This window comes from Rousettus aegyptiacus, unplaced genomic scaffold, assembly GCF_014176215.1.
Source record: "Rousettus aegyptiacus isolate mRouAeg1 unplaced genomic scaffold, mRouAeg1.p scaffold_m13_p_8, whole genome shotgun sequence".
Lineage (NCBI taxonomy): Eukaryota > Metazoa > Chordata > Mammalia > Chiroptera > Pteropodidae > Rousettus > Rousettus aegyptiacus.
This window is the reverse complement of record NW_023416311.1, coordinates 101,554,350-101,566,643: the sequence shown is the minus strand read 5'-3', so window position 1 is coordinate 101,566,643 and position 12,294 is coordinate 101,554,350. Positions and strand designations below refer to the sequence as shown.

Sequence of the window (12,294 nt, the reverse complement as noted above, 5' to 3'; positions counted from 1 at the left end):
TTACTTCTTTCTGAAAGCCACAATTTTACTTGTGGAAGAGTCAGCACTTCTAGCGTGCTAATACCAAATTTATGTTAAAAATACCTTTTTGCATACATATGAAATCCTCCTTAGCACTGGACTAGAAAAGGAGTGAGATGCTTTATCAGAGAAACAAGCTCTTCCTAACTGTTACATATCTCCTGAGTCACACAAGAGCATCCTTTCAAGTTGGTGTAAGCATCTCATCTGAAAGGGTGACTCATGCCTTGGCAATGTGAAACCAGGGATATTCATATATTACTGATTCTGGTCATTTCATAAGTTTTTTCCTTTTATTACTCGAGTGAGTGATAAATGGCTCAAAGTACAATTTTCTGTGAAACTTCTAAAAATTCTGTTTAAAAGCTCTGAGACAATGACTTTAACATTTATTTTACAGAATACATCCAATAAACTTAGAAAAGTGGTCTTTAAATATCATAGAAAACACAAAATGTCACAGATTTGGGCAATTTATATAATTATAGGGGAAAGAGTTGAATATACAGCACTCTGAAGGATACAGTGAGCCCAGTAGTCAAGCAATATTCACAACCCTTAAACTAACCTGAAGAATGAACTGACTGATCGTTAACCAAAACATTACAGGGAAGGAGTGTGGATTTAGTTTTTCGTATTGAAGGGTTTCAGAACAGATGGCTGTAATATGCAGGCATATTCTTCGAAGTCACATAAGGTGATTTTGGAGAAAGAGGTGAATGAGGACTGGAGGGGATTAATGAGATCAGAATGCATGGTAGGGTCACAAACAGGAACAAGAAATAATAGGATGTTTAGAAATATGATATAATAATAATAGGAAAAAAGAAGTATGAACTGCTATGGACTGGACTGCAATTCTCCTCTCCCCCAATGAGTATGCTGAATTACTTTAATAAGGACTGTCTCCAGATATCTAACGTGATGGTATCTGGAGATGGGCCTTATTAAGGTAATTTGGTTTAGATAAAGTAATGAGGGTAGGAGCTTCATGGTGGGATTAACATCCTTATAGGAAAAGACACCAAAGAGCTTGTTCTCTGCTATATGAAGACACAGCAAGAAGGTGGCCATCTATAAACTAAGAAGAGAGCTCTCAGCAGTGAACCAATGGGCACCTTAATCTTAGACTTCCCAGATTTATGGGGCTGCCTGAGCTAATACAGAAACAATTACAAATTAGGAGAAACTCGAGATTGAAGAGTGCGAAAAGAGATGAGTGGGACAGGACACAAAGACAGAAACAAGGTTGAAAACAAGTTAAGAAACAAACAATAAAGAAAGAATCAGATTAATATATTGATTTGTAAGATTTTAATGCTCTAATACAATGTAAAATTATGTCATACTATCATATGAATAAAATAACACATTTACTTAAAAATGTCAAAATAGTCTGTGAACATATGATATTTCTATCTATATCTATATATATTCATTCATAGACGTTTTACAGGTGTATAGACAAAAATATAGTTGAATAAAAAAATTACGATTTTTGGAGATTTCAGCTGAGGAAGATTGAAGAAAGGGAAATGGAGGTTATTAACATTTCTCATCATTTGGCTTGTTACACCCACCACTTAAGGAATTCGTAGAATTAATACAATAAATCAGAAAAGCTAAACAAATAAGAAAAAAATAAAACAGTACTCAATCGTGTATCAGGGGTGAATACATGACCCAGACCTGCCTCTGGGTGCCTAGCCAGGCTTTTGGAAGCAGATCATGGCATTAGGATTAAGAAAATAAAGCTCAGATGGATAATTTGTTCCAGTGCCTACAGTGTCACCAATTTGTGAGAGCAGGGAAGACTAGTCTGCATTACTCATTGTGGTTCTCCTTCTTGTCCTGGACTAGCTCATGAGGAGGTGGGCGGGTCATACTGCCACTCTTAGAAACACTTGTTAATTAGGGTTTCTCTAACCAGGTGCTAGCAAACAATATCCATGGAACACTTCGAAGATTGAAATAAAAGTGTAATTAGTCAAATGTTATTAGATGATTTGCCTTACTCCATTCTTCTATTTTTTATACATTCGAAATTTGTTCAACATTTTCCTATGAAAATTCTCATAAATGTTATGTTTTAAACATGAGAAAAAGCCATTCAAACTGGAAGGATAAATAACATTTCCCCCCTATTTAAGAGTTTTGAGAAGGTTAAGCAATTTTCCCACACACACCTATTAAAAAAATAGATTAGTAAAAGAACACAGATTTCTACATTCTCACTCTAAATCCATCTTTTTTAATCATACCAGGTCACGCCTTCTATAATCTGTAATGTGCAGAATGTTCTATGGTAATTAACACTGCTTTTAAAAAATAATATCACTCAGAAGTTGAATAAATATGTCCAATACTGCAAAAGTTCAACACGGAGAGGGATTTTTTTCTGTACATTCTATATTTTTCTTTACTTGTGTGATAATGTTTGCATTGTTACATAAATGAATAATCTAGCTCAGGAAGCTATATAAGATAATTCAATACATTTTAAATCACATTTGGACACAGGAACCAGAAGTCCAGTAAACTTATATAAATAGCAGTACTAAATACTTATTGAGGAAAAGAAAGTACACATTAAGTAGGATATATTATTTTCTTTCATTAGGGAAATTATAGCTTACTTTTTTAAAGAAACATCCTACAAGTTTGACATAATAACTTTTTAATTCATTTAATGTCAAACAATATAACAATCCTAGATTAATCATATAATTATTACATCTTTATTTCAGAACATTTACATGATGCCTTGTTTATAAAAAAGGCAGAACTTAATAAGTGTATACTTCCTTTAGGTAGCTATATGAACTCCCTATTGCTACTGTAATAAAGTACCAGAGACTTAGTAGCTTCCAACAACATGTTGTTATCTTCTAGTTGCTAAGGTCAGAAGTCTGAAATTAGTCAACACAGAGCTAAAAGCAATGTGTCCGTGTGGCTGCCTTTCTTTCTAGAGGCTGTAGGAGGGAATCAATTTTCTTGCCTTTTGCAGTTTCTAGAAGCTGCCCAAAATACTTGATTCATGGCCCTCTTCTTCCATATTCCAATCCAGCAAAGTCAGATTGAGTGCTTTTCACTTGGCGTCACTGACCTCTCGTCTGCCTCCCATTTCCTTCTCTCTATTTTAGATTAGCAACCTTAACTCCTGCATTCTTAATACTCCTCTGCCATGTAACATAACATAGCCACAGGTTAAAGAAATTAGGATTCGGCATCTTTGTGGGCCATTATTTTGCCTACCACGTTAGCCTTCAATGTCCTCACATACGGCGCTAATATATCATTTAAATTGTTCAGCATATTGTGACTCCTTACATAAAACTGAGTTTCAGAAATAACATTATTTAATTCATGTGATTATAAACATTTTAAGTAAAATTTGCTTGATAACATACTAGGTAATCCAGACTATTATCATCTGTTTAGATTAAAACAGAATGTGGTTATAACGTCATAGGTTCTGTGTTGTGTGTGTGTGTGCGTGTGTGTGTGTCTGTGTGTGTGTGTGCGTCTTGGAATAGTTGTATGAAAGAACTCTTTAATTGGTATGAGCATCATTGAAATAATCTGCAAGGCAGCAACCTTGCATATTTACTTATAGATCAGTTCACAACTTTATAGTCACCTCATAACTGTAGCTGAAATTGTAGATATATATCTCCATTCTTAATGTATTTCTCTTGCATTTCAAAGGTTTGACATAAATCACTTGTAAGATGGTGAAGTAAAAACATACAGTCCCTTAACTGGAATATTGGCTACAGAAAACTTCATATCTACTATTCTTTCATGATAATGTTTTGTAGAATAATTTTGGGTCATCAAGAAGCAAAATTTTCAGCTGTCAGTAAATGAGGTATATTTTATGCTGCGAACTTGTCAGATCTGAAAAGCAATAATTGTAACATTAAACTTTAGGTAAAGTCAATAAAAACATTAGAAGACAAAAACTAATTAATAAATTAAATCCACAGATGATTAAAGCAATAATTTCATGTCAATATTTGCTTGTCTTAAATGAACTTTTTAGTTATTTCTGATATCAGGTGCACATTGACTTGAAAATTATTACTATAAATAGAGAAGTGAAAAAAGTAAGCAACTAGAATGAATAAGTACTATAAAAAAGAATATTTTTAATAATTTTAAAGAAATTAATTTTTTCTACCTAAAATAAAATGTCCAGAATGTGTATGTTGAATATTCATTTATATGTGTTTGGGAGTCTTCATTTCAATAACTTAAATGTTTTTTGAAACAGTGTTGTCCTTGAAATCCATTTTCCCCTAGCTTTTAAGATACTTCACTGGTGGGGTTTCTTCTTCCCAACTGCCTATGTTTTTTTTTTTTTTTTTTTTTTTCATTTTCCCAACCTAGAGGTACTCAAGGTCCTGACCCTTGTTTTTCATCATTTTGTTCACAAATCTCTTTATTTTAAATGCAACTGATGTTTGATGACTCTTGACTCCCTACCTCCAGTAGGTAGCTCTCCTCTGAACTATTATTTGTGTATTCAATTGGTTCCATGTCATTCCCACTTGGATATTTCAATCTAAAAACATACAAAAGTCATTCTTTCCTATCTACTGTCTGCTCCCCTTTGCCCTGCCAAACTTACTTCTTCCCAATTTTTCCCCTTCTTAGGGGATAAGCAATTCATCTTTCTAGTTACTCAGGAGACAGCAAACAAAATTTATTCTTTACCCTCCCTTTCCTCCACCACCCATATGTCCTATATAACATCAAGTGCTGTCAGCATTATTTTTAAGATAAACATAGAATCCAACCTCTTCTCTCTGCTCATATTGCTTTTACTCTGGTGCAAGTCGCCATCTTCTCACCTTGGAATTATTGAAATAGCTCTGTAATTGGCTTCTCTTTAGTCTAACTGTAACACAGAGTCTGTTGCTGAAATGTAAATCAGATCATGCCACTTCTCTGCTTGGAAATATCCAACGCCATCTCAATTCTCCTACAAAAAATCCAAAGTTTTTCACTAATCTGTAAGATCTACACACGATCTGGTGTCTACTGTCTCCTCCCATGCTCCATTTCTGTCACCTCACTCCAACTACTCTGGCCTTGTTGCTGTTCTTCTAACGGGCCAGGTATGCTCCTTCCCAAGACTTTTTCTGTTGCTTTTCACTCTCCCTGAAATACAGTTTCTCAGGCACCAACATTGTTCATATCCACACTTCCTGTAAGGCTTTATGAAAAGTAACCTTCTCAGTGAGGGCCTCCAAGCCATAATAGCTAGACTATCAAACCAACTCTCATCTCTTCAAAACCTTTGTTCCACATTTGACCTTTATTTTAGCCCCTTAACAATTTTCATTTTCTAAAAGTAATGTACTATATCATTTCCCTTATTTGCCCTCTTTTCCCAAATATAATCTTCAAATGAATTTCATATTTAATATAACATTTAATTTGGCTGTATTTTTGTTTTTAAAAATGGCTAATCCTCTAAAAGTAATGCTGTGGCCCAAGGCATAGCCTACAATGTTTCTAATTAAAATTACCTGGGAAGCAGCAGAAGTGGGAGGAGCTCTCTGACTCCCCTTTGTTCCCCTAAAAGGAGGAAATAAATCTAACAAGTGACTGGTGCCCTCCCCGCTCCTGAAGGATGAGAGACAATGCTACCACAGAATTAAAAAATCCAGAGTTGAAAAAAAAATCTATCAATAAAAATATAACGCCTTATTAATTTACTACCCAAGTTCAAACCTTGCTTAGATTCCTTTCTAATGAGTTCACTAACTTTCTTTGCCGGTCAACTTCTCACGAATTTATTGTTTCTTTGTCTAAACAATATAAAAGAGGTGCTTAGTTTGAGCACACATTAAATTTTTCCCCCTGTTAATCGAGTCTTGTGCCAATTTCATTAGATCAGCCATAAAGAATTAAAGAAGGGGAGAAGGGGGAAATTCTTGCCCTTCTCAACAGTAGAATATCAATCACCGGAACTGCAAATCTTACCGAATAGTCTTCTGAAACTGGTTTACTTTTCAATCAATAATACAAGGCTTTTTTTTTTTAATCTATTGTTCAGTTAAATTGAAACAATCAGGCAGTATGTAGGTTCTCCATAAAAGCAGCAAAATTACATACACGCAAAATAATTTTCATGATTCATTTAAATTCTATCACACAACCAAGCTAGAAAGTACTAATTACACATGTCTAAAAATATAGATAATATAAATCTTATAAAAAGTTGGGAGGAGGATACACATTTTTGTTTCAATACATTACCCAACTAGATTTTTTAAAAAAATCTTTTCTGAAATTGCAGTACATATAAATTTTTGTATCAAGTTTACTATCATATGTAATTTCCATAAAGTTTTCACTATTTAGATTGATTCAAATTCTTAATTTTAACTTCTTGAAGAGTTTCTTCATTGTTTTACTATTTAGATTGATTCAAATTCTTAATTTTAACTTCTTGAAGAGTTTCTTCATTGTTTTATACTTTGGATTATTTCCTACTAATTCATTCTCAGAAAAGATTCTGCCTTTTTCTGTCTCTGACAATGGATTGCAAGCTGGTATAATAATTTTTACTTTCACCAGAAATAACTATGAGTTTTATCACACCTTAGTCAACACCAATATTGATTTCAAAAAGTCTTTGAAATGTGATGACTCAATAGGTTACCCATTGAATAAATTCAATGGGATTCTGTCTTCACTTAAATCTCATTGATAACTATGAGTTTAACCCAGATAAACATTTTATTAAAAAAAAAAAAACTTTTGGTATCAGACTGAAAATAACGAGATAAGAGAAATGGCCAGTCATATTGGATTGTGCATAATTATACATGTCATATATACTGACTCTAAAAGCCTAAATATAATAACAAATATCTATTTGAAGACCCTTATGGTCATGTAAGTAAACATAAAATAAAATGGAAATGATAGCTCAGTTCCTCTTTTCAGTGGAGGCATCTACAAAACCAAAATTCACTTTATTGGTAATTTGTCTATTATATTCTATGCAGTACAAGTAAAATATTAAATAAGACATAGTTTTTCTGAGCTCAGAAAAGTGACATATTTGCAAATATGTCATTCACATACTTTTAGAGATTAAACTCTATTTGTTTTATTCCCAGAGTACCAAAAATTTTCCTAAATGGCTATAGCCCAGCAATGTAGAAGTTTACATATCAGAATTTTTTGTTATCTACGGAAGTAACATCGGGCATTACAGGGTATCTTAGAGCAAATATTCCTCTCATACCAGCTCTCACATTTCACCAATGTTCATTTATTTTCCTGGAAACTGCAACGCACTTAAAAGTCAAAATGCTATCAGTAATAATAGATTCTAAATTATTTAACTTGTATTGGACCTCTCTTTACTTTTCATTTAAAAAATTACAGATTACTTAAATTAATGACAGTGTATCTATACAATCATATGCAATAGTCAAAATGTATAGCATTCAATATGGCAGGGACATCGATCGACCTGAAATTACCCTGATCTAATGAGAAGAGAAAGCTGTGAACAACAATGTATTCTTACCAGTGAATAAGAGTTACGTATCAGTCCTGTGCAAAAGGGCATACTGGGTTATTGTTAAATATTCATGAATTCTCTATATAATAACATGGAGAGTGAACATGCTATAAAATCAGGTGGGTATAATATTGTGTTTGTGTACATATGCTATGTGAATGTATGCATCTCTATATATCTTTAAATCCATATTCATTTCATGATTATATGTAAACATACATATTAGCCTATTTATTTAAAAAAAAAACACTTAAAATGTGGACCAAATTGGTAATAATGATTATTGTTCAAGAGTGAACTTCAAGGTAAAATCTATGTTTTAAATTTCTGTATTTTTAAACAAATTATAATGTGGATACTATGAGAAAAGATGGAAATAAGAAAGGAAATTAAGGGTTATTCATAATTTAAGTTACATATTTTAATATGAAGATGTATCACTTCACCTGTGAAACAACACTTTGAGGTAATACTGCCATTTCTTATAGATGATTTTCAACACCCTAGAATAGCTGGAAGATTTACCATGTTGAGTCAGTTCTCACCAAATAAATCGCCAAAGACATTGAATCTATAATTTATCAACATCGGTGTAGACCTTCATAAATTACAACCCATTTCAACACCTTGTTTTATTTGGTTTTAATACCTGTTCTCATGTCCTTTTGCAGATGGGGAAAAGTCACCTATGTATGTGTCCAGCTGATATGTGACTCACGTGATCCATGGCAGGATCCAAGCTCTACCAAGTGTTCAAATCATTAAGCCTGGTAGTTTGCTGTTGTTGTTGTTGTTGTTGTTGTTGTTGTTGTTGTTGTTGTTTTCTCCATAGTGCTTTACATCACCACCAGTAAAGAACTATGCTTTTTAAACCAAAATGTTTTCATTTTACTTCTGGAGCCTTAGAACATTATAAACCACCCCAAGCACATGGAATTACTACATGGAACGCCCACCCCAAACATACACATACTTCAGAAATTTATGAAAGCAATTGTGGAATAGAGAGAATCAGTGTGTTTCATTTATTATTTAGAATAAAAGCTCATCTGAAGAAACAAATGAAACTGAAATTTGTCTTCAGCCTCAATATCTATATTTTCCTTTTCTCAGTTTTTTTCCTCTTGTTTCCACAAATGTTAGTATATGATCATATATAGTATACTATATGTATACTATATATAGTATATGATGATATATAGCTCAGTCTCTCTGTTCATAGAAAAAAAATAATATTGATTAGCTCCTTCATAATTTTGTATTAGGGACCTAATGAATCACCTCCAAGTTGAAATCCATTCAAAGCAAGAGATGGGGAATTATCACAGAGCTCCTAAACTGAACAATATACACAGGCAGTTGCCTACTGAAAGAGTGTGTTGCATGATCCTATCCTTTGTTTTTTTTTTTTTTTCCTAGAGCAGTGGTTTTCAATAGAAGAAGGGTAAAACTTTGCCTCCCTCCACAGAGAATAGTCAACAATGTCTTGAGATATTTTTGGTCCTCACAATTTGGGGGTGGTGCTACTGTCATCGAGTGGGTAGAAAACAGGAATACTGCCAGGCATCTTACACAACACAGGACAGTCCCCCCCCCCCACTCCACCATGAGAATTATATGACCCAGATATCAATGGCAGCAAGGTTAAGAAGCGCTAATTTAGAATGCAGTTTAATAGACAGGTATAAAGCAACTACAAGGTAGGAATATAATTAAGTAAATTAAAGAGTTTAAAGTTCTGTATATTTTTTAAAAAGTGAAAGGACACTTTATATACTTTCTACTTTCAATCTATCAATCTTTCTCTCTTACTTTTCACTTGACTCCATTGCAGCTGATATATTCATTTCAGATAAGCACATTTTTCCAGGTCAATCAGTTAAATATATTTTACCCTATATTTGTGGAAATGCATGCGCATGTTTAGATCCTAAAGGACAATTTTATTAGGGTGCAAATATATAAGGTATATCGCAGTCTTCTAATCATCAACGAGCCAAATACAGGGCAAATGGGACACGCTAACTTGTAAACATGTGGTTTATATTCAACGGACCATAAAAATCAACAAAAAGCATAAGAATGACATTTATATAAGCCAAATGGAAAAAGTACTTTATATTTACTATATACAGTACACTTCATATAAAGAATTTATGAACTTGGGCTATGTGACTATTTATTCTCATGATTCCACAATTTCCATTTGAAACAGGTCATCAGGAAGAATAATAATTTCTATATTGCTCAATGTATAGACTTTATTCAAGCATTGGTTGCTATTGACCATGCTTGCAACTGCTGTAGCTAATTATATTCAACATTCACTGGATAGAGAGTCACAGCTAGAGTTTCCTGTCATTTACCTTCATCCTACTGTTATACTCTCCTTTGCTATTGGGTATTTTCATTTGGACATTCCTATTGCATCTAAAACAGCAAATTCTCATTTTCTACCTTTCATGTTGCCAGGACAGGAGCTCAAACTTGACCATTAGTTTAAATTTATGTTTCGCACTCCCCTTAAGTTAGCTACCCCTGTGAAAAAGCATCAGCAGTATGGTTGTAAAATACTTATCACGAAGGCCCATGAAATGAATGCCTTATTAAGTAAATAAATAGCTTGACCTACACTAAGTTAATTTATTATCAGGAAATTTGAAATTACATATATAACAGAAGGCTTGAAAGAGACTAAAATAATGGTTGGTGCCTGGAACAGAGTACTAAGGCTACAGAACTGAATCTCCACGAGCATCACGTCCTTCCTCCTCCCACATCCAACAAGGTACATATGAGATCTAGTCTGGACCTTAAACTCTTGATTTAAAATTCAATATTTTCTCTGATAAGTCCACTAAACATAGAACAATCATTGCAGAAGGAAAATGCTCTGTTTCAAAGAAAATCTATGGGTGATCTCGGAGTGGAAAATAAAGGTTCCAAAACACAGTGAGAGCCCATAGTTCATTTTGGTTTTTGCTCTCTCTCTTTTTTTTTTTTTTGGCTGCATAATAAAATCTTTCTCTGATCCATCTCTCTCAGCTCAAAGCGGTGATGCCATCACCTGAGCAGACGCAAGACCATAACAATTTTAGCTAAGATTTTTATTTTAGTATTTCTTGATTTCCAGCAGAGAAGTAGCAAGGAGAATTTGCTGTTGATTTATCTAAAATTTCATTAAGCACAACGTGCATTGATTAAAGAAATACTTTAATAACTAGCTAATAAAATTCTATTCCTTCACCTGTTACATATGACAGGTTTTGCTAGTTCCACATTCGTACACATAACACACACATGAACACACACACAGAGGCACATAAACATGCGTAAGACATAATTTTACCTTGTTTGTAAGGCATGAAAGGGACAAAATAATTGTTATTTCCAGACTCAAATAAATCATGTTCAGGAAGTTAAGAAAGGGGAATGAATCAGAGTTAACAAACATTCGGGCATATACTAAATAAAGTATATTGCTGATGACAGGAGCTTACCTAATTTTTTTTCATGCATCATTTATAGTGTCCCTTAAAAGAAAAGTTTTATCTTAAGCTTTGATAAGCATTTCTGAAAGTGATTCATGGAAAAAAAAAAAAAAAAAAAAAGGAAAGAAAAAATGAGCCTTGCTTTGCTGCAGCTTCAGGACTCAGATTTCATGTAATTTTACAGAATACCAGAAAAGCAATTATTAAAAAAGCACTATCGAAATTTCAATTTCAACGTCTCTTTCTATTCTGACAGTGGTTTCCCTCACTTTTACAGACAGACATGCATGGACAGCTGATTTTGATGCCATCGGTATTCAAATGTGCCTTGCAGAGTATCCTTCCAACTTCTTCAGGGGCAGGGCAGATAACAGCACATCCCCAGATAAACATAAACAGAGACCAGCTGGATTATTAGACTCACATTCCATAGGCTCTCTGGCAACATTCCTGGATAAGAATTTATTATTATTATTATTATTATTATTATTATTATTATTATTTTTAAATGTATTCTAGCGATAAGGCTTACGAAGCATTCACTACAACTTTCCCATTTGCACCAGATCCTGTGAAACCAATCCGAGAGGAACATTTCACCAAATACTGTTTTGACTCAGAACTGGATAAGCATCTACGATGTACAAATATATATAAAAATATATAGATATACACACATATAGATTAATGTCACTACATAGTAAAGTGTCATTTATTGAAGCCTTACCTTGGCTGACTTGCCCTAACTGGTGGAAAGGAACTTAATGTATGAGAAGCAAAGAGGGGACTTTCCAGTGCTCACGGCACAGCTGCTCCCGTCCTCCGAGAGCCCAGACTCGGCTCCGCGCTCCTCCGAGCCCCGGGCTCCGCGGCTCGGTCTTCTGCAGCCCCGGAGCGCGCCTCTGATTGGCTGGCAGAGCCTGTCCGCCTGATCCTCTCCTCTCCCGTCTCTCCTCCTTCCTCTCCTCCCTGGCCCTCCTGTCCGCTGCCTTTCCCACTGCCGTCTTCTCTTCTCCCCTCCTCATCGTACACACTTTGGGGGCTGCACACATTCTATAGCACGCACAACGAACATCCTTTAGCCTCCCGAGCAAGGTCATGTGGAAAGCTATGCCATTAATAACAATACAAATACAAATAAATAAAAACGGTGGACCAACGGCATCGTCTTTAGTACCACCGGCTCTTTAAATACGAAGGCCAGGACTCCGTGACAGTTTAGACCGTCAGTTC

At 34.4% G+C, this 12,294-nt stretch overlaps 1 protein-coding gene across 2 annotated transcripts in view; it reads right to left on the bottom strand.

Moving 5' to 3' along the window:
- Positions 1 to 11,947, bottom strand: part of CDH18 (cadherin 18) — a 368,075-nt gene extending 356,128 nt beyond the window's left edge. Inside the window, exon 1 of one of the 2 annotated variants that reach the window (XM_016166126.2) lies at positions 11,789 to 11,947. The gene's annotated coding sequence lies outside the window, so the exon portion shown is untranslated. The remainder of the gene's footprint in view (positions 1 to 11,788) is intronic. The other variant, XM_016166127.2, reaches the window with a different exon arrangement.
- Between the last annotated feature and the right edge of the window lie 347 nt (positions 11,948 to 12,294).